This window comes from Trachemys scripta, chromosome 10 (assembly GCF_013100865.1).
Source record: "Trachemys scripta elegans isolate TJP31775 chromosome 10, CAS_Tse_1.0, whole genome shotgun sequence".
Lineage (NCBI taxonomy): Eukaryota > Metazoa > Chordata > Testudines > Emydidae > Trachemys > Trachemys scripta.
The window spans coordinates 55,249,958-55,277,001 of record NC_048307.1 but is presented as its reverse complement, the minus strand read 5'-3'; positions in this window follow the sequence as shown (position 1 = coordinate 55,277,001).

Here is a 27,044-nt window from a genome sequence, read left to right as displayed (position 1 = left end):
ATAACCTGCCAAAAATAATCCTCTGACACTGGCGCAGAATGGGTCAAATTCTGCTAGTCTTACAACTTTAATAACCCTGTTGCCTTAAATTGGCCTACAAATGAGCAGGGTTTGAATCTCCACCTACTTCCTTGATGCCCCCCAGTGTGCTTACAAGTCTAAGGACATATGTTAAATTTCTTCCTTAACTGTGAATTTCTTCCTTTTTATGTCACTTTTATTATGGGAATTTTTATTTGCATGGCTCTGAAGAACTTTAGTGGTCTCTAAAGCATTTAAATGGTAAATTCCAAGTGAAACATGTTTCAAGGAGTAAATATTTAGACTGCAATAACTGTTTAGGGCCTGAGCCTGAAAACCCTTTTTCATCTCTGTAGTCCTGTAGAATTCAGTGGGACTACTTGGTTGAGTCAGGAATATGGGTGTGCATAAAGGTCTGGAGGATTAGATCATTAGATTGTCAGCTATTTGGGACAAGAAATTTATCTAAAAAACACCTGCCTTGCTTTTGTGGCTACATGAAATACTTCAGTCCAGTGGCAAATAATTTGAGAATTCAGGAAAAATTGGGTGCTCGGATTATTGTAATATTTGTCACATATGTATGGCTCAAAAAAGAGATTTGCTTTGAATAATTTTGTTCTGTTTTATCTACATTCTACTGTCTGTTCACTGGGATATGTAATTCTTCACTTCTTGTCCCGAAATGATGGTTGCTGCCAAATGACATGCCATGTTGCACCCTATGATGCTGACCCCTTCAACAGGTGGGTCAGCAATCAAGCCAAGGAAAAAGGAGATAGAGAGAGGTAGGGCTAGTCCGAGTCTCTGATTACACTGGCTTCTATCAACAGGATTCAAGGCCCCAGCAGAAGAAAGTACACCCTGACACAGACTGCGGCAGCAGCAGCATACAATACCTGAAATCTTCACTCCAGTGTGGGAGCTGCTGGCAGGCAGCATAGCCCCAAAAATGGGTGACACTGACAAATGGGGGCATTGGCAGGGGTGCAGAGGATATGCTTCCCCTATGAGCCTCCCACAATGAGATTCCTGTGGAGTCCCAAGTGAAATTTAAAGCTGCTATTGATTGGTGGAATCCCAGAAGGTGTGTGGTTGTACAAACACCACCAGTCTCCCCTGGTGGGTGAATGAGTCCTGGGATGCATTGACTCCTTGCATCAGCGATGTCTCAGACCATTAGTGTCTTTTTCACTGAGGACTTGAGTTAGAACTCTTTACTTCAACTTCGTTCTGTAACAGACAGAGATGAAATTTTGGACCAGAACCTTCTTGAACTTGGGGTTCAAAATCCTTGTCCCAAACTGAGCTTTCAGCATAAGAGTAGGGTTACCATATTTAAAAAATAAAAAAAAGGACCCTCCACGGGGCCCTGACCCCACCCATTTCCCACTCTCAGTCCCGCCCCAACTCCGCCCCTTCCCCGCCCTAACTCCGCCCCCTCCTCCCTCCCACTCCCAGCCACGCGAAAAGGGCTGCCCGAGCGCTACCGGCTTCACGATTTGCCGGGCAGCCCCCAGACCCTGCGCCCCCGGCCGGCGCTTCCCCAGCCAGGGGCACAGAGTCTGGAGGCTGCCCAGCAAACCGTGAAGCCAGTAGCGCTTGGGCTTCAGGCAGCCCCTATGCCTCCGGACCCTGCGCCCCCTCCGGGCACTTCCCCTCCCGGGCTCCGGCGGCGCAGGGTCCAGAGGCATGGGGGCTGCCCAAAGCCCGTAGCGCTCGGCTCTTAAACAGAGCTGAAGAGTCAGGGGAGGAGCAGAGCCGCCGCGGCCGGAGGCTCTGCTCCTCACCTGACTCTTTGGCTCTGTTTAAGAGCCGAGCTGCCCGAGTGCTACCGGCTTCGGGCAACCCCCATGCCTCCGGACCCTGCGCCACCGTAGCCCGGGAGGGGAAGTGCCCGGCCGGCGGCTGGGGTCTGGAGGCAAGGGGGCTGCCTGAAGCCCATAGCGCTCGGGCAGCTCGGCTCTTGAACAGAGACGAAAAGTCAGGGGAGGAGCAGAGCAGCCGCGGGAGGGGAAGTGCCCGGCCGGCATTTTCCCGGACATGTTCGGCTTTTTGGCAATTCCCCCCGGACAGGGCTTTGATTGCTGAAAAGCCGGACATGTCTGGGAAAAACCGGACGTATGGTAACCCTAATAAGAGCTCATTGGTAATTTGGGATTTGAGTCTGCAAAACCTTACTCATGTGACCAGGCCCACTGAAGTCAATGGTGCTACTCACATGAGTTAGTTTTGCACAATCACAGCCTTGGATTTTAGTCTCCTCAGCTGAATTTCTAGTTCATACACTAAATATTAATATGCAAACAAAAAACAGTCTGCCGTTTGTTCTCCAAAAACCCAGACACAGCAGAGCTGTCCCTTAATGACTTCCTCATTGTGCCTGTGTATTTAAGGACATATGGTACTTTCCACCCCTAACTATGAATTCCTCTGCTGTAGTTGTTTTCTTCTTATCATCTAGTTATAGAACTGCTTGATTTTTTATTTTTATTTTGTAGAGCTCAAGAGACCTTTATTTATCAGAACAACGCCCATCACCAGCCCCTGTGTTTGTAGTATCGTTTAACACATTCCTACAGAAGCCCATGCTGTAATGCAATGGGAATTTACTGGTGGACACTTCTGAAAAATAACATAGTGCTAAGGCCTCAAGAGGTTCATAAAGTATTTGTAGAGCGAATTGCCCCTCCAAAGAGCAAAGGGCACAGCATTACTAATGCACACTTGAGACTGCTGCTGTAACACTGTGGTTTAAAGTGCCGAGGGCGTTCCCACACTTGAGAGATTACTTCTGTTCCCCCCTAGCATAAACTGTCTTCGCCTCATGCTGATTTGCTACAAACCAAAGAGACCTAGAGGTGAAAGACACAGGTTGCTTATGCAAAGTAGCATTTGTCTTGTAGATCAGATGAAAACCTAATACTTATTTTTTTTAAAAGAAATCTACAAGCTCATTCAGACACTCCCAACTCACTCAGATTCTGACTCACGTACTTTTGCAATAATGCAGCTCTGCTGGCACAAGCAAGAAATTAACTGGTGTTAGGTTAAATGTATGTCTCACACTCAAGCAGTTGCTGATCACAGAGATATTGCTGATGCCAAGAGTGCTTGAGTGGCATGAAGTCATGCCTGGAGGTAGAGGAGGAATGGTTTCATGGGGGAAAAACATCCATGCCTGCTTTTCAGAAAGAAAATGTAGGCTATTGTACGGTGTAAAGGGGCTAAAGTGGTCTCCCCAACTCCCCAGCCACAGATTTGGGACATTAAAAAGCAAGCGATGCCAGCTCAGCAAACACAATTACCCTTAGGACTCACTGCTACAAGTTATGACTGAAATTCCAGTGTTGTTACAGAACAAAGGAGGTTAATTCTGCCTCGCCTTGATAGAGCAGGGGGTGTGCAGGCTACTTCTAATGGAGCAGAAAGGAGTGTGTTCTCTTCACTACTCTTGTGGAGCACTGCAGTGTGTGCCTGCCTGCCTGTTACATGCTCTGAAGTACATGGAGGAGGCTGGGTCAGAGCGAGTGGGATGCTGAGGATGAATGCAAGGTGTTTTTCTTCCCTTGTGTACCAACTACCAGAAACAGGGGAGGATTCTTTTCCCTTGCACAGTTAGGTGGGTGAAGGGTGTAGATTTCAGAGCTAGGGGTTTTTCCTCTCTGTAGCAAGACGGGGGACGGGACGGACGCGGTTGTTTAAAAGAAGACGACACTATTCTCCCTTTCCCCATCTCATCTTTTATGGGGATAGGAAAAATTGCCCCCCCCCCCGGAACCCAGAGTGATGTCCTTTCTCCCCATAGCTGGAGTAGCAGAAATAGTCTCCCCCACCCCCCTTCTTGCGAGTCAGGCCAGCAGTAGGGGGTTGTTTTCCCTTCCCTAAAGAGCAGACAGCCGTGAAGGTGTCACCCTGCCTGCACGGGCAGGAGAGGTAATTGGGTGAAGCACATTCCCGCACCTGACCTCAGGCTTTTGGGAGATTTCTCACGCCTGCCTGCAAACTCTCAGGGCCTTTCGCTCTGGCCGGGGCGGGCCCTGCTGCAGCAGGCACAGCCGGGAAAGCAGCAGGAGGGGGAGGAGAGCCGGGGCTCTTTCCAAAAGGCAGTTCCTGGCTCCGCATTGACCTAGAGGCCGGGGGAGAGCCCTGCCCGGCTGCCAGTAGCGACTCTGCGGCCATGTGGCTTTCGGAAAGGGGTGGAGCGCGCTCAGATGTGCGGGGGGAGGGGACACAGGGCAGGCCGGCGGCAGGTCCCAGTTCAGGCTGTTTGTTCCCCGGCGCAAGCAGCAGCGACCCCGCCCACAGGGGTCCGGGGTGTGGTGGAGGCGGAGGCTGCAGCTCGCTCTGTTCCTTCCCGCGCCGGGAGCCTCCATCGCGTGTCTAGCAGCGAAACCTCCCATCCGCCTGCCTAATGCGCCGCCCAGCCTGGCTGCGCTTCAAGCCGCGGAGTCACCTGAGGACAGCCGCAGCGCAAACAAGTCTGCGCTTAAAAGGGCTATTCCTGCCTCCTGCGCCCATCCCCCCAACCCCGCTCCTTCGCAAGCGTCTCCGGCCTGGCAGCGTGCCCATCCCCTCCGGAGCCTGGCCCTTCAGGGCCGGGGTGGGGCCAGTCCCCCTCTGCCCAAAAGTGTACTGGTGGGGCCCACCACTATTCGTGGGGACAGGGGGATCATGGGAGTGTACTTAAGCAAAACTATAGAATTAAGTAGGCTCCTAGGCAATAATCTGTATTAATTAACAACACTTAGTGCCACGTTGTCAGCTCAGCCTTAAGGAGTCCTTCATTGCTGCATCTGCAAAAGTTACCCTTACGCTTGTTTGTGGGTGGAGTTTTGCCACTTAAACCCAGTCATTGCAAATTAAACACCACTCATCCTCATGGAGACAAGTAGGCTCCTTGAAGTTAACCTTTCTCGTGTGAGTAGCTGTATTAACTATGCAACTGAAATACCCAGTTTTCAGTCCAGGTAGGGGAACTTCAGAGCTATGTAAAAGACAAACAGAAAATAGTTGCAGAGGCAAAATTGTACTAGCGATTTTGTGGTATGAAAGAGAGTCTAGTCTTTGCAAATCTGCCTACTGATATAGTACCTAGAGGTACAACCCTAGGGACAACCTTGACATTTTTTTCCCTGCAGGCCTGTGAAACGATTTCTTGCTGCCTGCCTCCCTTAAATACAGCAGATTCGTGTCTGTCAGATCTAGGGTGACCAGATATCCCGATTTTATAGGGACAGTCCCGATTTTTGGGTCTTTTTCTTATATAGGCTCCTATTACCCCCCACCCCCTGTCCTGATTTTTCACATTTGCTGTCTGGTCACCCTAGTCAGATCACCCTAGAAGTTAAAGGCCTGATGGTTCTGGGAGACTTAACAGTTCCACATAATTCATTTCCTGCTGAAAGAGTGAATCAGTGCTTGTTTCTTTCAACCCTAGGGATTGGCTTCTGTTTTCCAGGGTCTTCCTTAAGGAAAGGGCCTGGAAAATGTGAAGTGACTTTCTCCTATACATTCTTAGCTGCCATAAAAGAAGGGATTTCTGAGGGCTAAAAGGCCAGAGCTGCATGACCGAACCTTTCCCTACACCAGCATGCACTTTAGTGTTTGGGTCTTGGGTGATATAGCAATAGAAGTTACAGTCTGTGAAGAAATCTGTACTTGACTGTTTTTTTCCACAGCAGGGAGAGAATGAGCTCAGTTTTGAGCACCCTCACTACAAAAGAACTGAAAACCATCTTTTGCACCACTGCAAAAAGCACTATTTCACTATATTATATTGATCATTGTAATTTTCTGTTATGACTTACAATAAGGCCACAGTACATTACACTTGTCTGGTATTTAGTGTCCATCCATAATACCAACATCCATTAACTGAATCAGTACAAGAGATGGGTCAAAACTGACCTCTGAAACAAACTGATTGTTTGGATAAAACTCGAGGCCAGATTCAACCATCCATGGCTTTAAGTTTGAACTTGCAAAACCAAATTTAACTTCCCATGCCCATCTCTAGTCATTAAGTTCAACCACGTAGATTTAATTCTGAACATTTGAGACAGATTTTTAAAGAATTAGATTTGAAATAGAGTGCTATTATTTTAAGTCAACAGCATTAATTTATTATCCCTTATTACAGGAGCATGGCAAATTGGTGACTGAGTTTAAGAAAGTTAGCATACAGAGCTTAAAATTTGCTAATGCTGTGCATTTGTCATTGCACATTAAGTATCAACTGTCCCTTCAAATTATAAAAAATGATAACAGTACAGCCTATAGCAGTGCTTATTAGAATGGGGCATTGGAAACCTGAAGTAAAATATACAAAGAAATAAGAGTGCATACAGTGGAGTAATTAAAGGGTTAAAAGGGAGCTTTGTGGTACTTCATAAACTTGTCAGGTACATGTGATGTATGGCCATCATATGCAGACAGGCAGGACAAATTGGGGGAGGAGGGAAAGGAGAAGGGAGGACAGTAGACTAGCAAAAGCTGTGAGAAATGCCTAATCCAAACAAACAACAAATGTTATGGACATTTCCTCAAATACAATATGGCTTTTTAAAGAGGGTTAAATAGACAAGTAAGCAAATTGATCTTGATTAAGTCTTGAAATGCCATACTCCCCAACATTCACAAAAGCCTCCCATGCTAAATGATGTGACTTTTTTTTTTTTTTTTTTTTAACGTGATGCTTTTTTAAAGTGATGGCAGATAGTCAATGTGGACATCATTCTCCCCTCACTACAGGTATGTAACTCCTTCTGACATGGTCAGTGGAAGCAGCATGTCTTTCTGAAGACAGATTGAGCTCTGTGTGTTGTAATGCCAGGCTATGCTACCTTCCTGAAACACAAGGCATTGTTATCCTCTTTGATGCATAGAAAAGTGTGGGCCCAATGCAGCACTCAGTTTACATCTATGGAACCCTTCAGAATGAACTGGGCTAAATTCGCCCTTGGTGCAAAGCCACTGAAATCTGTGGGGCTGGCCCAGTAACACCGGCAGTGTTGCATTGTTGGCACTAGGCCACATTCTGTTTTCTCTTACTTTACAACCTGCTTAACTATATATAAACGTTCAGAGACTTGAAGACTTTTAGCCCACCAGCTTTGGAATCAGTGATCTGGATTGTCCAGTGCCTTGCACCTTTGTTAATCATTTTCACCTGTGGAAAAATGCTTCTATTCCAATTTGTTGGTGTTCTACACCAGCTTCGCACAGGTGTGAATGGATACACAAAGCTGCAGTGAGTGGAGAATCAGGCCTATTATCTGTGGCCCCCTGCAGACAGAGTTAACTAAGAGCCTGTGTGGAATCAAGTATGTTTCACTTGCAAGTATCCAAAACTGTTTCTCCTGTAATTATGGAAAGCAGCTTGTTTTAGCCAACATTCTTTTCAAGATGCCTTTGCCAGCTTATGAACAATGCTGTGTTCCATCAAAACATATTATTGTGCAAAGGGATGTGTAAACATACACCATAAAGATTACGCTGTTATTCTTTCCAGCCACAGTTCATTCTTGTTTTCACAAAGACATGCTTCAAAAGGAACAACTAATTAAATTAATAGGATTCTTTCTTTTTGGAATGATTGTGTACGTGACTTTTAGTGGCATCATCAAGAATATCCGACTTATACACTTGTAATTCACTGAAGGTCATGCTGTGAAAACTATAGTACAGAAATTATGCATTCATAGCTAGCAAAAAAAAAAAAGAATAGGTGAAAGAGTGAGACAGGAAGTCTAGAGTGAGAGGGGGAAAAAAAAAATCTATGTGCGGACTTTGGAAATGCTTTGGGACCACATAATCCATTTTCCAGAGGCATGCGGAACCTGAAAGGGAGTGGAATTGCTGAAGCGCTAGTATGCAGGTGGGGGGGCTTATGGTTGACACTTTTTGTGCATTGCAGAATGTTGGTTCCTGGGGGGGCTCATTTATTGCAAGCCCACAAGAATTTTAGGGGTTGTGTGGGGGCACAGACATCCACTTTGTGACTACACAGAACTGTTGACCCCCATACCCTTATGGAACGGTGGCTACAGACTGCACTGTGGGCCATGGCATGTTGTCATGGCAATTGAACTGTGGTACAGTGCTCTGCAGCATGGACTCTCTGGCTAAGGCTGAGCAGCAAAGATAGGGTTACCATCCGTCCGTATTTCCCTGGACATGTCCGGCTTTTGCGTCTCTAAATAGCTGTCTGGGAGGAATTGGTAACAAGGTTAAAATGTCCGGGGTTTTTTTCTCCCTCGCCTCCCTCCCTCCCTTCCATGGAGAGTGCGGCTGCTGATTGGGCGGCTGGGTCGATTGAGCCGCTCCCATTGGCCTCCAGCAGCCAGAGCCCTTCCCTGCTCCCCCCTCCCTCTGTCTGCAGCCCTATGTAACACACAAACCGACCCACCGGGCAGCGTGTTTTGCCTACACGTAGAGCCAGAATGGTAAGGGGAGTTTGGGGGGCAGTCAGGGAGAGGGGGAGTGTTGGATGGGTCCCCGGCCTCCACCTGCCACTCCCCCCCCCCGTGGATCCTCCCCCCTGCCTGCTTCTCCCTTGCCTGCTTGTACTGCCAGAGCCAGCAGCAACTGCTGTCTGCTGCTCCCGGGTCCCAGCATCCCCCATCCACTAATGGGAAGACAGGCTGCCCTTACCCTGCCCTGCCACCCTAGCCCCGAGCCTCTCCAACGCCCCAAACCCCTCATCCCCAGCCCTCATCCCCCTGCACCCTAATCCTCTGCTCCATCCCTGAGCCCCTTCCTGCATCATGAACCCCTCAGACTCACAGCCCTCACCCCTGCATCCCCTCCTATCCCCAAACTCCCTCCCAAACCCCCTCCCCCTTCCCACACACCCTCTCCTGCGCTCAAACTCCCTCCCAAAGCCTGAACCCCCTCCCTTTGCACCACCTCCCACCCCCAAACTCCATCCCAGAGCCTGCACCCTTCACCCCCTCCTGCATACCCACACCCTGCCCCAGCTCGGAGCCTGCACCCAGCACCCAAACTCTATCCCAGAGCCTGCACCCTGCACCCCTCCTGCACCCTAAACCCCAGCTCAGGTCCTGCACCCCAGACCTCCTCCCCCCACCCAACCCCTCTCCCAGAGCCTTAGGCAGGTAGGGGGGTGGGTTCCGGGCACCACCAAAATTTCTACAACCCTGATACCCATGCGAGTGGATAAGGGTCGGGGCAGTCAGGGGACAGGTAAGGTCCTAGGGAGGCAGTTAGGGTGGGGGGTTCTCAGCAGGGGACAGTCAGGGGACAAGAAGCAGGGGGGATTGGGGTTTTGAGGGGGGCAGTCAGGGGGTGGGAAGTGGGAGGGAGTGGATGGGGTGGGGCTCTCCCCCCCAGTGTCCTCTTTTTTGATTGTGGAAATATGGTAACCCTAAGCAAAGAGCTATGGAGCTGAAAGGCAGAAAACAGGGGGGGGGAAACCCATGTGATTAGAAAAATCCTGTAGCAAGTATCCTTGTGTTCACTTAACACCAATGCTACAGTATGGTGGGTGTGGCTAGGAAATGGTGATGCCTTTGTTTTGTATGCAGTTCACCTTTAAGTTTCTAAGAGCTCTGTATGCAGCCACTTTGTTCTCACAGTATTGTGATCTGTAGAAAGGACACACATTGTCACGGAGACTTCACTTAACCTAAAATTAAAGTCATTCTCACTGGAAATATACGGGAAAAGATAACAAGCTATTGGCCCTAGCTACTTAGGTATGCCCCTTTTAGGACTGACTTCCCAAATGTGGGTTGTGACACTAAGCACTTCTATATTCACACCTTGCACAATATTGTAATAATCTTTGTACAAAATATGCCTTGTGAGGTATCATTTGAAAACTAATAACTCACTGACTGTTGTGACAGGTTTGGTCACAGAGACTCCCCTCGAGACTGTCGCTCGATGAGCTGGGATATCACTAAGAACAACCCTCTTGCCAGAACAGCGCCCCCTCCACTCTGGTCTTGCTGAGTGAGACACCCCAGTCAGCTCCAGTACAGACCTAGAGGTTGGGCCATGCCTCTCTGCTGTTCACTGCAACTGAGATTCATTCAGCCCAGGGGCTCCTCAGTTAATGGGGACTTTCCTAGTACCCAGTGTTCAGCCTTTCTGAGAACCTGAACCCCAAATAAATCCATTTTACTCTGTATAAAGCTTATACAGGGTAACTTTGTAAATTGTTCACCCTCAATATCACTGATAGAAAGATATGCACAGCTGTTTGCTCCACCAGGTGGGTCACTTACTCTGGGTTTATTAATAAACAAAGTGATTTTATTAAGTATAAAAAGTAGGATTTATGTGGTTTCAAGTAATAACAGACAGAACAAAGTAAATCACCTAGCAAAATAAAGCAAAAACACACAAGTCTAAGCCTAATATATTAAGAAACTGATTACAGGTAATATCTCACCCTCATAGATGTTCAATAAGCTTCTTTCACAGACTAGACTCCTTCCTAGTCTGAGCCCAAACCTTTCCCCTGCTACAGGCTTTGTTAGATCCAGCAGACATCTCAGGTGGTAAGCAGAAGTTTTCTCATGACTGGATGCCCCCTTTGTCTTGCTCCATCCCCTTTTATAGCTTTGGCACGAGGTGGGAATCTTTTGTCTGTGCTTCTCCCCACCCCCGCCTCATCAATGAAAAAGCACAAGGATTAAGATGGATTCCGGCATCATGTGACATGGTCACATGTCACTGTAAGACCCCTAGTTGCCATTCTTCCTGGGTTGGCCCATACGTACACAGGAAGGTTTGCAGGTAAATAAACCATTTACAACCAATTGTCTGGGTCAATGGGAGCCACCAAGATTCTAAACCACCATTAATGGCCTACACTTTGCATAATTACAATAGGACCTCAGAGTTATACTTCATATTTCTAGTTTCAGATACAAGAATGATACATGCATACAAATAGAGGAATATATTCAGTAGGTTATAACCTTTGTTATGATACCTTACAAGAGACCTTTTGCATAAAGCATATTCCAGTGACATCATATTCACACTCATAAGCATATTTCCATAAAACATATGGAGAGCAACATCACACTGGCGTAGTCAACCATTAATAATCTTGCATCATGTATATACATGGGGGCGTGGGTTTGAAGTCTCTGGAACTGAATAGAAGCAAGAAACCTGCTTGGGCAAAGATCTTTAACCTAAAACGACAAGGGAATCCAGCACCTTGTACTTTAGTGAAAGGTTCTGAATGATGGAAAGTCAGCCATGCCTGGAAAGAAAAATGATTGGTGAAAGAAGCCATCTTAAACAAGGCCTGTATCTTGCTAGATTAAATTTTAGACCTTTAGAAATATGTTTTGTTTCACTTGTAACTGTATCTCATTACTTATACTTGAACTCACTTAATACTATATATTATATATTGCTGATATATTTCATTTTTACCATAAGCCAACTCAATGCTGTGTTTACACCCCCTAGTTAAGTTAATAAGCTGTGATGTGCTTTTTGTGTCTTTAGAGGAACAAATGAACCTTATTATTTCTCTGAGCAGTCCAGGAGAGGGCTGGACACTTCAGGGCACACAATTTTGGGGAAATTCAGGACTGGGAGTGTGTTGGAGTCACTATACAGGGTAGCAACCAAGGCTGGTGGAAGACAGAGTGGGGCTGTAGATATGCTGCTGGGGTCAGAGCTGCTGAACCTGGGCTGTCTACCATGCAGACACTCAGGATGAGACTTGCATGCTGATAGGCTGGTTGTGAGCAACTCAGGTTGGGACCTACAGCAGCAAAGCATTGAGAGGTACCCAGGATTATGGGGCAGGCAATAACAACCCTCATTGGTCTGGATTTGCACCTTAAAACCCAACTGGACTTTGACAGGAATCATGTTGGGGGGTGGGGAAGAGGGAGAGGGTCTGTGGGGAGGGCATACAAGAGTCTAGGAAGCTGAGTGAAGAAGGGAAATCACTATGTTTGTGTGCCAGAATACACCCTTGCATTCACACCTTATTGTAATAATCTTTGTACAAAGTATGCCTTGTAAGGTATCATTTGAAAACTCATAATTTGCTGGTCAGTATTGTCCTGGTAAATAAGGTGTGGTGACATTGTATGTGAAGTTATAGGTTTTCACTGTATTGTGTTATTAACATATGTTCAAAACCCTACAGCCCTGCCCAAAACAGAAGTTGGCAAACAGGTCTGCCCTAAACAAAGGAACAGGAACCTGTGCACGGTTTAATTTGCATTTAAGCAGTAAACAGTCATCAAGCAGGAAGAGCAGAAAAGGCAGTTCAAACAGGTAAAAAAAACAGCAGGGAATATTATTCCATCTAGACTCTTTGGGTCCTGGCTTTCAGCTGGAAATGTTTTTCAAGAGAGGGACTAAAACTATAAAAATGAGGGACAAAGCACCCATCTCGCTCTCCCTGCCCATCGCATTCACAGGAAGCAGCTGTTGAGCTCTAGGGGAAAGATCCTGACTGAAGGAGTTTCGCCAGTAAGACTGCTGAAATCATGTGGTGAGAAACTTTGCTTTGAATCCAATGTAGTATGTTAAGTTAGGCACCAGTAAGTGTTTTATCTTTGTTTTCCTTGTAACCATTTCTGACTTTTATGCCTCATTACTTGTAGTCACTTAAACAAGTTTATTAAAATCTCTCTGTGACGTTGTGCAGTCTATATGGTTTTATAAAAACTTGATAATAAGTCAATATAATGTAACTGAGATAGTTTTAGAGAAAATACGGTAATAAGTGAATGTAACGTAACTGGGATATGCTTCATGCAAAAGGTCTCTTGTAAGGTATCATTACAAAGCTTATAATCTACTGAGTATGATCATCTGATTTGTATAAATGTACCACTCTTGTATCTAAAACTAGAAATATAAAATGTAACTCTGAGGGCCTATTGTAATTGTGTAAAGTGTGGACCATTAATGATGGTTTGGAATCTTGAGGACTCCCATTGTCTGCAGATGGCTGTATTTACCTGTGAGTCTTCCTGTATATGTGTGTGCTGGCAAGTGAGTAATGAAGTCTTGCAGTGACATGTGATCATGTCACCTGAACTGGAATCCATCTTTAACCTGGTGCTTTTCCAGTGAGGGGGGGTGGAAACCCAGAGGGACAAAGAGTTCCCGCCTTATGCAAAAGATATATAAAGGGATGGAAGAGAACAAAGGGGAGAGAGGAGCCATCATGAAGAATCCCCTAGCTATCACCTGAGCTGCAACAAGAGCTGTACCAGGGGAAAGAATTGTGCCCAGGCCTGGAAGGTGTCCAGTCTGAGAAAAAACTTACTAAAGCATCTCTGAGGGTGAGATTATCTGTATTCAGTTTGATTAGGCATAGATTTGCGCATTTTATTTTATTTTGCTTGGTGACTTACTTTGTTCTGTCTGTTACTACTTTGAACCACTTAAATCCTACTGTCTGTATTTAATAAAATCACTTTTTATTTAGTAATTTACTCGGAGTATGTATTAATACCTGGGGGAGCAAACAACTGCACATATCTCTCTATCAGTGTTATAGAGGGCGAACAATTTATGAGTTTGCCCTGCATAAGCTTTATACCGGGTAAAACGGATTTATCTGGGTTTAGACCCCATTGGGAGTTGGGCATCTGAGTGCTAAAGACAAGCACACTACTGTGAGCTGTTTTCAGGTAAACTTGCAGCTTTGGGACAAGCGATTCAGACCCTGGATCTGTGTCTGGAGCCAGACGGGAGTGTCTGTCTCAGCAAGACAGGGTGCAGGAGTCCTGAGCTGGCAGGGAAAACAGAAGCAGGGGTAGTCTTTGCACATCGGGTGGCAGCTCCCAAGGGGGTTTCTGTGATCCAACCCGTCACACTCTCTTTATAGTTTATTGTTTTATCTAATCCAGTGTGTTCAAGTTTCCATGTGGGGAAACAAGGGGTGTGCATATTATTCCCTTAAACTTTGGAATGACAGACTCAATACATATGCACTGTCCAGGAGAGGACTGGGCAATATGGATATACGGTTCGGGGGGAAATCTGAGGCTGGGAGTGTGTTGGGGTCACTCTGTGGTAAACTTTAGGGTTGGTAGGAGCCAAGGTGTGGCTGGCTGCAGCACACACAGAGATATAGTGAGGAGAGACTTATGTGCTGCTGGATGTGACCAGCAAGGCATTGTAAAGGGCACCCCAGGTTACAGAATAGGGGTGACAGCTACTCAGTGCGGATTGTACCCTGGTACATCACAGGGTGTTAGTGGCAACGGGAGCTGTTTGGTACTGTAACTAACTGGAAAATCAGCTTTTTTCAAATAATAGTGAGCAAACGCCAGGAAGGACCTATACAGCATTAACGAACCGGCACACCAAGTCTTTGATGTATATAAAATACTACTTTACACTTACTTATGCTTAAATTAGACGATCTGAAATTGTTTTACAAGCCATGATGCATATTCTTGTAGAAAAGGGAAACTTGATCCCCATTTTAAAGATGGGGAAATGAAGTCAGAGAGAGGAAGCCCCACATTTTACACTATGTTCACTAGCGTTAGGTGCTTTTGGGGTGCTCAGCTTCAGACTCTCATGGCCTGATTTTCCAAGGCAATGAGCACTTATAATTCCAATTGAAGTTAATGGAACCGGTGGGTGTTTGGTACCTATAAAAATTAGGGTTTAGGATTCTCGGGTTGGGCATGTCAAAACAAGCACTCAAAATTAATGGACAATTTTGAAATCTTTAGTCTGAAGGACATGCATGATGCCACTCAGGAAATCTGTGGCATAGCCAGGATCTCCTGACTTTAAGTCCTCATCTTAATCACAAAATTATCCTCCCTGTATAAGAAATAAGACACCAGGGGTACTTTGCAGTGGTAGATATTTTGTTATTATAATAAGGCAGTTACTAGATTCAAGTGACATAATGAACAAATTATGTCTAGAAGCAAACAGATGAAGGAAATGAGTTTTTAAACTGTTAGGTTATTAAATATTTCTTTAGACGGAATTCATTTTCACTTTTCTACTCTTATGAAAACACAATTTGCCATATTTTGTAATAAATGTGTGCTGCTGAACTAAGTTTCACAGCTTGTAATGTCTTCAGCCTTGGATCAAAGTCTCTTGTAAAAAGGATTCCCACTGGAGTCTTACAGAACCATCTTTAAATTTTGCTACACAGCAGAAATGCATAATTTGTAGAACTCCACAGCGTATTTGGGCTTTTAACAATTGGCCAACAATTTTCTACATTTTCTAAGTTTCCAAAACCATGTTATGAGAGGACAGCGACGTTTCTAAACCAGGCAGTGTATATTTTGTACTTGAAATACCTCGTGGCCATAGTCACAGACATGGCTTAAATGTATGCACACACCAAAATGAGCAGTGCTACCACCTGTGAATTCTGTGCCAACACGATTGGTCTCACATAGCCATATCTTAATTCCTACCACATTTTGTACAATAGCACCCACAGATAGGTCTACACAGCAAAAAGGAGACCTTCAGCAGGGAATCTCAGAGCCCCGGTCAACTGACTCACACTATGGGGCTAAAAATAGCAGCATAGACAGTCAGGCTCGGACTGGAGCCTGGGCTCTGAAACCTGGTGAAGGAGAGGATCTAGGACCCCAGGCTCCAGCCAGAGCATCTATGCTGCTATTTTTAGCCCTGGAGCATGACCCTGTGAGCCCAAGTCAGATTTGGGGGGAAGGGGTTTGTAATGTACCCCACGTGTTTCAAAAGTCACCTCTTAACATCATGGTATCATGACTCTCATGATCATCAACATAATATTAACATTTAGAAAGTACATGATCAAAACCCAAGGTATTTCAGGTACAATGCAGCAACTTAAAATTTAGTGAAAGAAAGCCAAAGCCATAAACGATGTACAAAACAATGTAAAAGAGGTAAAACCATCAAATAGCCTGTCATAAAAAAGTGAGTGAGGGCCTTCTACTGGGGAATCTGTGGCCCTGATCCTGCAGACATTTATACATGTGCTTAACTTTATGACCATGAAATCAATGGAAGTACTCATGGTAATCAAACTGAACACATGCACAAGTTTTTGCAGGGCTGGGCCTGTGCTGGATTAAGCACCCATGAAACAATGACCAAACCATTTATCTATATGGTTATTGCAATCTTTAACTCATTGCTTTATAAAGAATTAAGATATCTTGAGGATGAAAGACAACAGTATGTGTAATGAAGTTGTATTTAAAGTTGACTTTTTTCCCCCTGAAAATCTTCCAGAGAAGCAAATGGTTCAGTAGTGCAGATATATTCTTGGCAATTCTAAGAATGATGTCTTGTACAATGAATCATTAGCACTTAGTGAAGTATAGGAGACTGACTCATGCTCTTTACACATGCTCTACCACTCTCAGTATGATAAGTACAGATAGGAGGCAGACCTGAAAGGATGAGACACCCCCTCCGGAACAGTGTACGCGGTATATAAAGCTGCTTATGAAGGCTGCTGAGAAACAAACTTCTAAAAACTAGAAGTAAGAGTAATGAGAATTTTTGGGGAGCCTATACTGTACTTTGATTTACAGACTATATGCTACTGCACGGGACACCAATTTTCTTCAGTGTGTCACTTCTTTCCCACAAAATGTATGGGTTTAACAGTGCAGCAGCGAAATTAAAATAAGAGTGATAACAGGAAAGAGCATGAGATTTAAAAATAGATGAAGAATCCTGGAGGCAAAGAGAGAGACTAGGTCTGAGAGAAAGGCTGGGACAAGTACATGGAGGATTTTAAAAACAAGGGGAGAAATCCTAGCCCCACTGAAGTCACAGGAAGGGAATTTTAGACTGGATCATGGAATGAGCGGGAAGCCAGTGTCTGCGGATGGACGATGGTCACACTTTCCCATGCTTCTGAGAAGGAAGGCAATACAATTTTGTACTTAATGAACATATGAATTGACCCCTAAATCCTTACCCAACCTCGCCCTTTCAGTTTTGAAAATAAAGCATTAAAAAACAATATATGTAGAGGTGAGATTAAGTGTTGTGTTTTTTTTTAAAGGAAAAACGTAAAAAAACCTTATTGGGTTTGAAGTTACACATTTACACCTTTAATCATAATGGAACACAATAGCAGAATACTTGAGCACTGAGGTAGTTGCTATTCATGCCCAGACACACACAAAGCCCAGTTCTAAAATACATAGAGTTCAGCTTGCACAGGTCTCGCTCAGGGAAGTTCTGTGGGTTTTTTAATCTTTGCAGCAGCCAAGTGATTAAACTTTAAAAAGTTTAACTAGTTGGTACTGTAGCAATATTCCTCACGCACACATTTGCATAATGTTGACACTTCTGAGGGGAGGGCTGTTGAGCAGTTCTGCTGGGAAATGAAACATTGCCTAACTCTGAAGAGTAACCACAAGAACAGAAAAACAAGTGTTTCTGCAGCTGTGGTCCTTTTGCCATAGCCCTAATCTCTCAGTATTGTAATAAAAAGAAAAAAGATTAGAAGTCACCTGAGGAACTAGCTGCTATCTGAGTAGCTGTTGTAAATGTTATCATTAGTTTAGTAAGCATCGAAACCAAACAGTTTGGGTACAGACAAAATATGAACAATTGAGAATAATTCAGCTTTGTGTGTGTAAAGTTTCTACAAATTTGCATTTGCTAATAGAGTTCAGTTACAAACCTGGTTGCATGCCCATGGCAGGGGTGGGGAAGGGGAGCAATGTTAGGAAAAGGGTCAGCACAGCTTACTTCCCAAATGAGGCAAGGAGTAACTCAGTCACAGTTAGGTCCCTGCTCCCCTCAATGCTACTCCTTACTCAGGCCAGATCGTAAGATTGTAATCTACTCCATATAATCGATTTCATAGGGTTGGGGAGGGGGGTGTTTGTTTTCTTCCTCCCTTCCTTAAAGAGAAACCAACCATGCAAACATACTAATTTGTAATGGCACTTAAGGTTACGCTTATGAAAGCAAGATACGGGTCAAAAGCAAAACCTCTTGAATTAGAACTCAATTCCAGTATGTATGTTTGGGGAGCTGTGCTGTTAGCTTAAGATTCAAATTCCTGTTTTTGTATGCTTTATTATGATTTTGGGTTCCAGGCTGGATCCATTTTGCGTTTTCATTTTGAATGTAGCCAAAAATTCAGCAAGAACTGCCATTCTCATGGGACCTGAGCCTAAAATGCTGGCAATTTCATGAGATTTCATAGGATGTGAGATCTAGACTAAGCTGTATTTGGATCTGAACATTGCCTGCCGAGCCCACCTTCAATAAAATAGGCCCATGGCCCTAAACACAAAGCAAATGGCCCATTGGGCTTCTCCTTTACCTGTGTCTCATGTAAGCTCTGCAGCAGGAGTAGGCCCTGTTATCCTCTCCAGCAATAGGGTTGCAAGGTGAGCATGAAACTCTGTCAGAGCTACCTTTGACAATGAGAAAGGAAAAGGGTACAATGCACTGCCTAAGCACCTTCATTCTTGTTTGTGGTTCCACAAATCCAGGGGTCAAACGGGAGGAAAGAGTCAATGGTACTTTCCTGGGCTCTGTGCCTCTCCCCACAAAACAAGCTCAAAATAAGATGCCACTTGCTGTCAATGGCACAGCTGTTCAAAATATAATCAGCAGGTTCTGCTGAGCATGGGTGGGAAGGATGGTAGAAAGTGGAAGTACATGAGAGAGTGCTACTCACTCATAGGGCTAAAAATGTGCTGACACAGAGATGACTGTGTAGGTCTTCCTCTCTCTCAAATGGCTAAATAGTTACTGTTGACATTTAAATCATCACCATTGGGCATTTGAGTTAACACTCCAAAACTAGAGATCAATGCCCTCCAATAATAGATATTCCCTTGAGACCACATGGTCAGACAGGTCATGACTGAAAGCAAAACAGGCGTTAAGTAACCTTAACTCCAATTCACCCCTGTGGCAATCTTCTTAGGAGGCCACCGAGGCTAGTGAGAACATGAACATACAGACTTTGATGGACCTAAGGTAGAATGGGAGTAGCTAAGGTCCCTTGCAGAATTTCTCCTTTGGGGTATGCAGCACCATTTGGCCAAAGAGACTTTAGGATTCATGGAATGAGGGAGACTAACACCTGGTAAAATCAAGGGACGGTGCAAAGGAGGTTAAGTCAGAGCCACGAGGGTACTTTAGGCTGTTGTGGAGACGAGGGCAGCTTTTAATGGTAGTTAGTATCACAGACCTTCCTGTTATCATCCCAGCACCATGCATAAAACCAAGCAACATTTGTGAATTTCCACGAAAGGAAGAGTTTCTTTTTAATAGTGGTGGGAGTTCTCTAGCCGAGTCCTCATCATGCATAGCCTGGAGTGGAAGTAATCGGAGTTTTCTTACTAAAGTCAGTGCAAGTATTAGCTTCCCAGCACCTCTACTCTTGCAGAACAGGTACAATAGCAGTAGCCCCAGGCAGATTAGTTAGTCTCTGTATTAATAACTAATGGTTTCCATTGTACAGAATGTGGATCACACGTACACAAGATGCAAGCATCATGTACGTGATTGACTAGTGTACTTCCAAAGTTAAGCACACCAAAGAATTTCCTGACACTAGTCCAGTAGTAAATATGATCCTGCATAATAAGGCTGGCCCATGAACAAACATAGTATATGAAAAAGCTTAACAGTACTATACATTCACATTTCAGCTAAGAGTAAGATTCAACCAAATGGCAGGAATTATAAATTGCTTACTTGTGTGGCATGATGCCAAAGCTAAAAGAATTGCCTCTATTCACTGTATCTCTTGGCTTAAGAAACAAGGGGTGGCTCAACAATTAGACAATGATTATGGTGTACTATGCCATTGCACGGATTCAGCGGTAGTGGTCATGCATAGTCTAATGATCTTGGAGAACCAACACTTGCATAAGGATGAGACACAACATAACAGTGTCTGATCCAGCTTCAACAAAAAAAAGTGCAGCTATGGGGCAGGGGGCACACGATGACGACGACACCCTATGCACTGCAATCACTTATTGCTTTGATTTCCAAGATGCTCAACAAATCCAGAATGGCTGCTAGGGTTCCCCTGCTCCAACCTAAGACCGAGCTGTGTCAAAAGCATGTTAATTAGAATCCTGTGAAGTACTGAGAGAGCTTTCCCCACTTTAAGGGATTGGCAAGCATCAGTCAGTGCTGATTACTAATGGACCAGACTGTTTTAGAGAGATCCAATTAGGGTCCAGTCTGACTACCCTCTCACCTGCTGCCTCCCATATGGTGTCCTGCTGCTGCCTGGGCTGACATTGGCCCTCCTCCAGTTCCTGCTCCATGAGCAGATGTGCGCTTTCCATCAGTGCCTTGGCTCTTGGCACTCAAAACCCCACCCCCTCATCATCAGAACATCTGCCAAGTGCCAGGCAAATACTGTCAATAGCACAGTGGGACTGTGATCTCAGTTGAGACCTCTAGGAGCTACTGTAATACAAAAAGCCGCTGTTGTCACCACCACCGCGTTTTCAATCCCTGACAATATATTCAGGTCGATGACATCAGTTCCCATGTCCAGGAGGCGCATGTTGTCCTGAAGTAAGAGTGAGGCAGCCATCAGCAATATCTAATGCTTCAGCATCTGGCCTTGACCAGAATGTGAAAAAGGGGAAGAAGCCTGTGCCATGATGCCACTTGGCACCACCCCACAATCTCAGCAGCTTTTAGAAGTTTGGGGTTTGACCAATAGCAGCCTTCCTAACCATGCAGGGCTGCCATAGGCTGGCAGGCACTGCAGTGCCACTTTGAAGGTTTGACTCACTCTCCTGGCCCCAGTGATTGCGTGCCAGCTGGGATGACTGGCGCATTTCCCACTGAGTATTAGCTAAACCAGTGACCTTAAAATAAGAGCCAAATAATTATGCGTTAAGGGAGTTTACTCAAGATGCTCTTGCTTTGGTCTTTCTGGGCAACATTACACAATAGGATTTCACACAGAATTTCACAATGTCTTAATTTAAGTGGGGAAAGGGGAAGAATGCAAATATTTGATGTGATGAACTCAGTGTGGCCCAGATTCACAGAGCCATGCCCCAGTGCATCTGATTCAATTAGGAAATGCAAACAGAAGATCAGAAACATTTTCCAGTTAGAGAGGCTTTAATTTGTCACACACGTTCTTTTGGGGAAAGGAGGAACAACATACCCTGCTAATACCAAAGGAATGCCTCCCCACTCAAAGCTCTCTTTCTTCCTAAACAGATTTGCTTGTCACCTCCGAATTAACTCCCCCTCCTCCTGATACACACACACACACACACCTTGTATTCCTTTTTTTCACATTTCCTCTCTTATTTTTCCCTGTATTATTCCTTCCCCCAAAAGCCCTGCACAGCAGCAGCGTGCCTTTGGATGCAGCTCCATAGCAAAGTCCATCACTGCCACTGTGTATGTTTGCCCGAGGCTGCCTTACAGAATTAAAAAAGTTGTCTTCAAGGGCTAAGCACATTGTGGGTAAGGTTCATCCAAGTGCAGAACTGCTACTGAAGCCCTCTGGACCATTTAAGCACAGCTGTAAGAGCTTTGGTGACACTTAATGAGGTGAAGAGCCTTACACATACCCTCTAGACTGGGATAACTCCCAGCTCAGACTCTCATTTTCCTTTCATCTCTCACCTGTCCAGTCTGCTTGCCTATTGAGCTTATTAAATATTATTTTCCTTTGCTTTAAACAAGCAAATAAATAAATAAATGCATCCATTTTGAAATGTGCTCATGAACCTAGGGGATAATAATTCTATTCTGATGTTGCTGTTTCTCTAAACTTTACAAATCCCAGAGAGCACAGTTTTCTTTCATTTTAAAAATCCCTAGATGCAAAAGTTGAGCACATTTTTATTAGATCTGAATTGCTTATGTTTACTAGTATAAATTGGTGGATAGCCCCCAAAGCCCATAGGCTACTGACCAAACCATCATCTCATTGCTGAGAATTTCCTTTAGTTTTGAACTGGAGTAACCCAGCTATGAGCCAGAAGCATACTTAAAATACAAAAAGCTGAACCTGAACTCCTTCCTCATCACAGGGGTTCTCTCTCTCCCCCTGCCAGGCTTCCTGTTCCTTCTGCAGATAGCCACTCAGCTTTTTATATCCCTGAACTGGGGTCTGGCTGCCAAGGTGAGTCAGCAAAATAGCTCTGCAGCATGCTATAGGGTCATGAAGTCTGATATGCCAGTCACAGTTTCTAAAATTGTTAATTTACCACAAAAAACATAGACCCATCCTTCTTATTAGAGTTAGTGCGTTGGCGGAGAGGGAAGGAAATCAGAAAAAGTTTAGTGGAAAAATTCCCATCTGCCCCAAGCTTTATTTTGATGGAAATTTTCTGGACAGCTCTACTTATTATATAAGTGCTTATTTTTCTCTATAGTATTAGAAAGAGATCCTTGTACATTCTTTTATATTTGCAGCACAAAAAATAAATGCACATATCTATATATAACCATTTAAAGCCGAGACATGGACAGAAGAAATTCTGAAAAATTCAAGTGTCTTTTGGAAACACTGTGTTTCAAAGCTCACAGAAAGAGCAAATACAGTGTTGCTATCCACTATCCTTGTTCCAAGTACCATCAGCAATGCCAGAGTTTCTGGACATTACTCCTTAAAATAAGGCAGTACTTCCTGCAGTCATAGGTGCCGACTGCGTGGGTGCTCCGGGGCTGGAGCACCCACAAGGAAAAGTTAGTGGGGCTGGAGCACCCACAGGCAGCCAAGCTCCCCCTGCCTTTTCCCCACCTCCTACCTTGAGCGTGCCGTGTTCCTGCTCCTCTCCCCCCAGCACTTCTGCCTGCTGCCAAACAGCTGTTTGGTGGCACTCCGGGAGGGAGGGGGAGGAGCGGGGACACAGTGCGCTCAAGGGAGGAGGTGGGGCGGGGGTGGGGACTTGGGGAAAGGAGTGGAATGGGGGCGGGACCGGAGTAGAGGGGGGTCAAGCACCCACCTGCAGGAGCAGAAGTTGACGCCTATGCCTGCAGTTACACTGTGGCATCATAAGTACAAGCTACTCATTGCTCGATCTATGATGGCACATAGTATTTATACAACCTGCCAGAAAGAGAGAGAAAAAATGTGGGTTAGATTGTGTGTCTCAGGGACAGACTCCAATAATGGGCACCACAAAGAATTCTGCCTGTGACAGATAGAAAGCCTCCTTGAGGAACCTAGTCTATGTAGGGAGCATTGCTGCACCTGCTACAACATTCCTTTTGGACCAGTGCGATGGAAGGAGTAGAGTAAGAAAGGGTTGTAGCCTTGCTTCCTCCCAGCCACTTATCGGTGCTGTGCATGCTTGGAGCAATAGGGAAGGAGCAGTTCTTGTCCTCAAGTGCAGGAACTGGACTTCTGCTGGACCCTTACAAGGACTGCATGGGACTCATTGTGTCCTGCCTGCACCAGGCAAAGATGAGGTGGAACTTGGCCTGGTGCTCTGTTTACCACGAGTCTCTGCATACGGAGAGATGACTCATTTTCAAAACATTATCTCAGGAGAACCCCTGTGCTGCTGCAGAGCCCAATGGTCTTCACCAGGGTCCTCTCACTCGCATCACATTGCAGGATCGAGGCCTTAACTTGTATATCAAATTTGTCAAGGTACAATATGTACAGTACTAAGTAAAGATTAAAAGGAATGACCATTATGCTGGTATAATAATAATTGATTAACAGAACGTAGAAAAATGAGGTTTGAGGGGATACTTGTGCCTGTTTTGCATGTGTTCAATTCTAAATCTTTTCATGGAGTGGGAAAGTGCCCCTTCAGTAGGATCTCCAGTGTCATATAAAGTAAATATTTATCCTGAAATAATGCTGGGATTGGGGATGTTGAAATGAACCTCCTTCGCTGTTAGGCTGGTCAGCCTCTCTATATCCACCTCACGCTCTCCTAATTGATGCAGCTCCCTATAACATTTTAATCTCACTGCTGATGTCATGTGCTTCTCTGTATCTGGAGTCAAAGCCTGCATTCCTTGTTCAATGGGAGGTTTGGGTGCCCAAGGAATGCAGAACTGGGCACTAGTTCGTTTCCTTTAACTAGGGTAAAAATTTCAAAAGCACCTAAGTGACTTGAGTGCCTAAGTCCCATTGTCAAAAGTGACATAGGCATTTAGGTGCTTAAGTCTCATTGAAAGTGAATAAAGTAACTAAAAAGTTTTACTTTTGAAAAATTTTACCGTTCTCCTAGCTGTGTTTTGACAATGGTTATGAAGGAATTACACACTCGTTATTGCACTTTTCTTCCCTGTTAGTACAGAGAGGACATTCTCTTACAGAAAAAAAAAACACTCCTCATAGCACAGTATCCTTTGCCATGAAATTACTTTTACTCTGATTTATACAGATCTCTTTTTCTGCTACAGAAATCACACAACTAAATCAGGGCTCAGTTAAGGCTCCTCAAAACCAGAGCTCTACTAGTATGTAGAAACTCACATGGTAAACAGAAAGGGAACCTGGCCAGGTTGCACCTCATCCTTGCCTGGTGCGGGCGGGACATGTGTCCCATGCAGCCCATGTAAGGGTCCAGCAGAAGTCCAGTTCCCACACTTGGAGACAAGAACTGCTCCTTCCCTATTGCTCTAAGCATGCACAGAACCCATAAGTGGCAGGAAGGAAGCAATGTCTACTCTCACATCCATCTTGTGGCAGAAGCAGCAAGTGTACAGGGCTTGGAAACCAGCATAAAGTATGAACCCAGAGAAGGCAGACTTCTTGTCCCAACCCCTGTGGACTTGACTCTTTTCTATGTTTTAACAGTTATTTTCCAAAAACTTTACAGTAAGTGCGCCAAGCAGCCTAGTTTTCCATCATCCAGTGGGGTGACTGCCTTGGCTTCTGTTCAGTGATTGGCTAGCCAGCTGCATTAGGAAGATTCTGACCCTTCCAGGGCAATGAAAAGTTCAGCAAAACAAGGACAGCCCTTCACCTTCTCTGAGCCACAGCCCTCTACTCATGGCCAGTCATCTTCCCCCTAGATGCAGGGGAGTGAAAGGCCTGTTATACACTACGACTTTAATTCGGATTTAGCAGCGTTAAATCGAATTAACCCTGCACCCATCCACACAACAAAGCCATTTAATTTGAAATAAAGGGCTCTTTAAATCAATTTCTGTACTCCACCCCGACGAGCAGAGTAGCGCCAAAATCGATTTTATCATTTTGAATTAGGGTTAGTGTGGCCGCAATTCGATGGTATTGGCCTCCTGGAGCTATCCCACAGTGCACCATTGTGACCGCTCTGGTTAGCAATCTGAACTCGGATGCACTGGCCAGGTAGACAGGAAAAGCCCCGCGAACATTTGAATTTCATTTCCTGTTTCCCCAGCGTGGAGAGCACAGGTGACCACAGATAGCTCATCAGCACAGGTAACCATGCAGGCCGATAATCGAAAAAGAGCACCAGCCTGGACCGTATGGGAGGTACTGGATCTGATCGCTATATGGGGAGAGGATTCAGTGCTAGCAGAACTTCGTTCAAAAAGACGAAATGCAAAAACTTTTGAAAAAATCTCCAAGGGCATGATGGAGAGAGGCCACAATAGGGACTCAGATCAGTGCCGTGTGAAAGTCAAGGAGCTCAGACAAGCCTATCAAAAAAACAAAGGAGGCAAACGGTCGCTCCGGGTCAGAGCCGCGGACATGCCGCTTCTACGACTAGCTGCATGCAGTTCTAGGGGCGGCCGCTACCACTACCCCACCTCTAACCGTGGATTCCGAGGCGGGGATAATCTCATCAGCTACACCTCAGGATTCTGCGGACGGGGAAGAGGAGGAGGAGGAGGACGAGCCTACAGAGAGCACCCACCACTCCGTTCTCCCCAACGGCCAGGATCTTTTTCTCAGCCTGACTGAAGTATCCTCCCATCCCTCCCAACCCAGTATCCAAGACCACGACCCCATGGAAGGGACCTCAGGTGAGTTTACTTTTTAAAATATAAAACTTGTTTTAAAAGCAAGGGTTTTTAATGATTACTTTGCCCTGAGGACTTGGGATGTATTCGCAGCCAGTACAGCTACTGGAAAAGTCTGTTAACGTGTCTGGGGATGGAGCGGAAATCCTCCAGGGACATCTCCATGAAGCGCTCCTGGAGGTACTCCAAAAGCCTTGCCACAAGGTTTCTGGGCAGCGCAGCCTTATTCCGTCCTCCATGGTAGGACACTTGACCGCGCCATGCTTGCAGCAAGTAATCTGGTATCATTGCATGACAAAGCCTGGCAGCATATGGTCCCGGTGTTTGCAGGCATTCAAGCAACATCCGTTCTTTATCTTGCTGTGTAATCCTCAGGAAAGTGATATTGCTTATGGTAACCTGGTTGAAATACGGGAATTTAATTAAGGGGACAGAGGTGGCAGTTCCTACTGGGCTGTTTTCCTGTGGCTGAAAAGAAATCCTTCCCTGCAGTTAGCCAAGCGTGGGGGGGCAGAGGGAATTGGTCCACAGCTTTTCGCGTTTGGCTAGCAGGGATCTTTCCTGATACCAGTCACGCGGTGTGGGGAGGGATAAAGCGATCATCCAGAGAATTGGATGGAGGGGGGTGTTAGTTTGTTTTCTGCTGCTGAATGTTAACAGGAAAACCACAGCACTCAACAGGCTTTGCTTGGTATGTGGGAAAGGAGGGTGCAGAAGCCGAAAGACAATGGCTTACCATGGCCACATGCAAGCCGAATTCTGTTGCCCGGACCTGCGTCTGTGATCTCTAGTAGCAAAGCCACAGGCACTCAATATTAAGAGGCAAAATGCGACCTTGCACAGAAATCACATGTGCTATGTAATGTGAATAGTGTTGGTCACCGTGAAAAAATATAAGCATTGTTCTGCAAAATGTATCTTTTTAAAAAATTCTCTCCTTTTTCCCCTCCCTCCAGCAGCTGCAAATTCTTCAAGCCTCCCTCCTCCATCCCAAAAGCTATCACAGATAAGGCGTTGGAAAAAGAAGACGCGAGACGAGATGTTCGCAGAAATCATGGAATCCACCTGCAGAGACAGAGCTCATCTGAATGAGTGGAAGGACATGGTTTCAAAGTATAGGAAAGAAACCA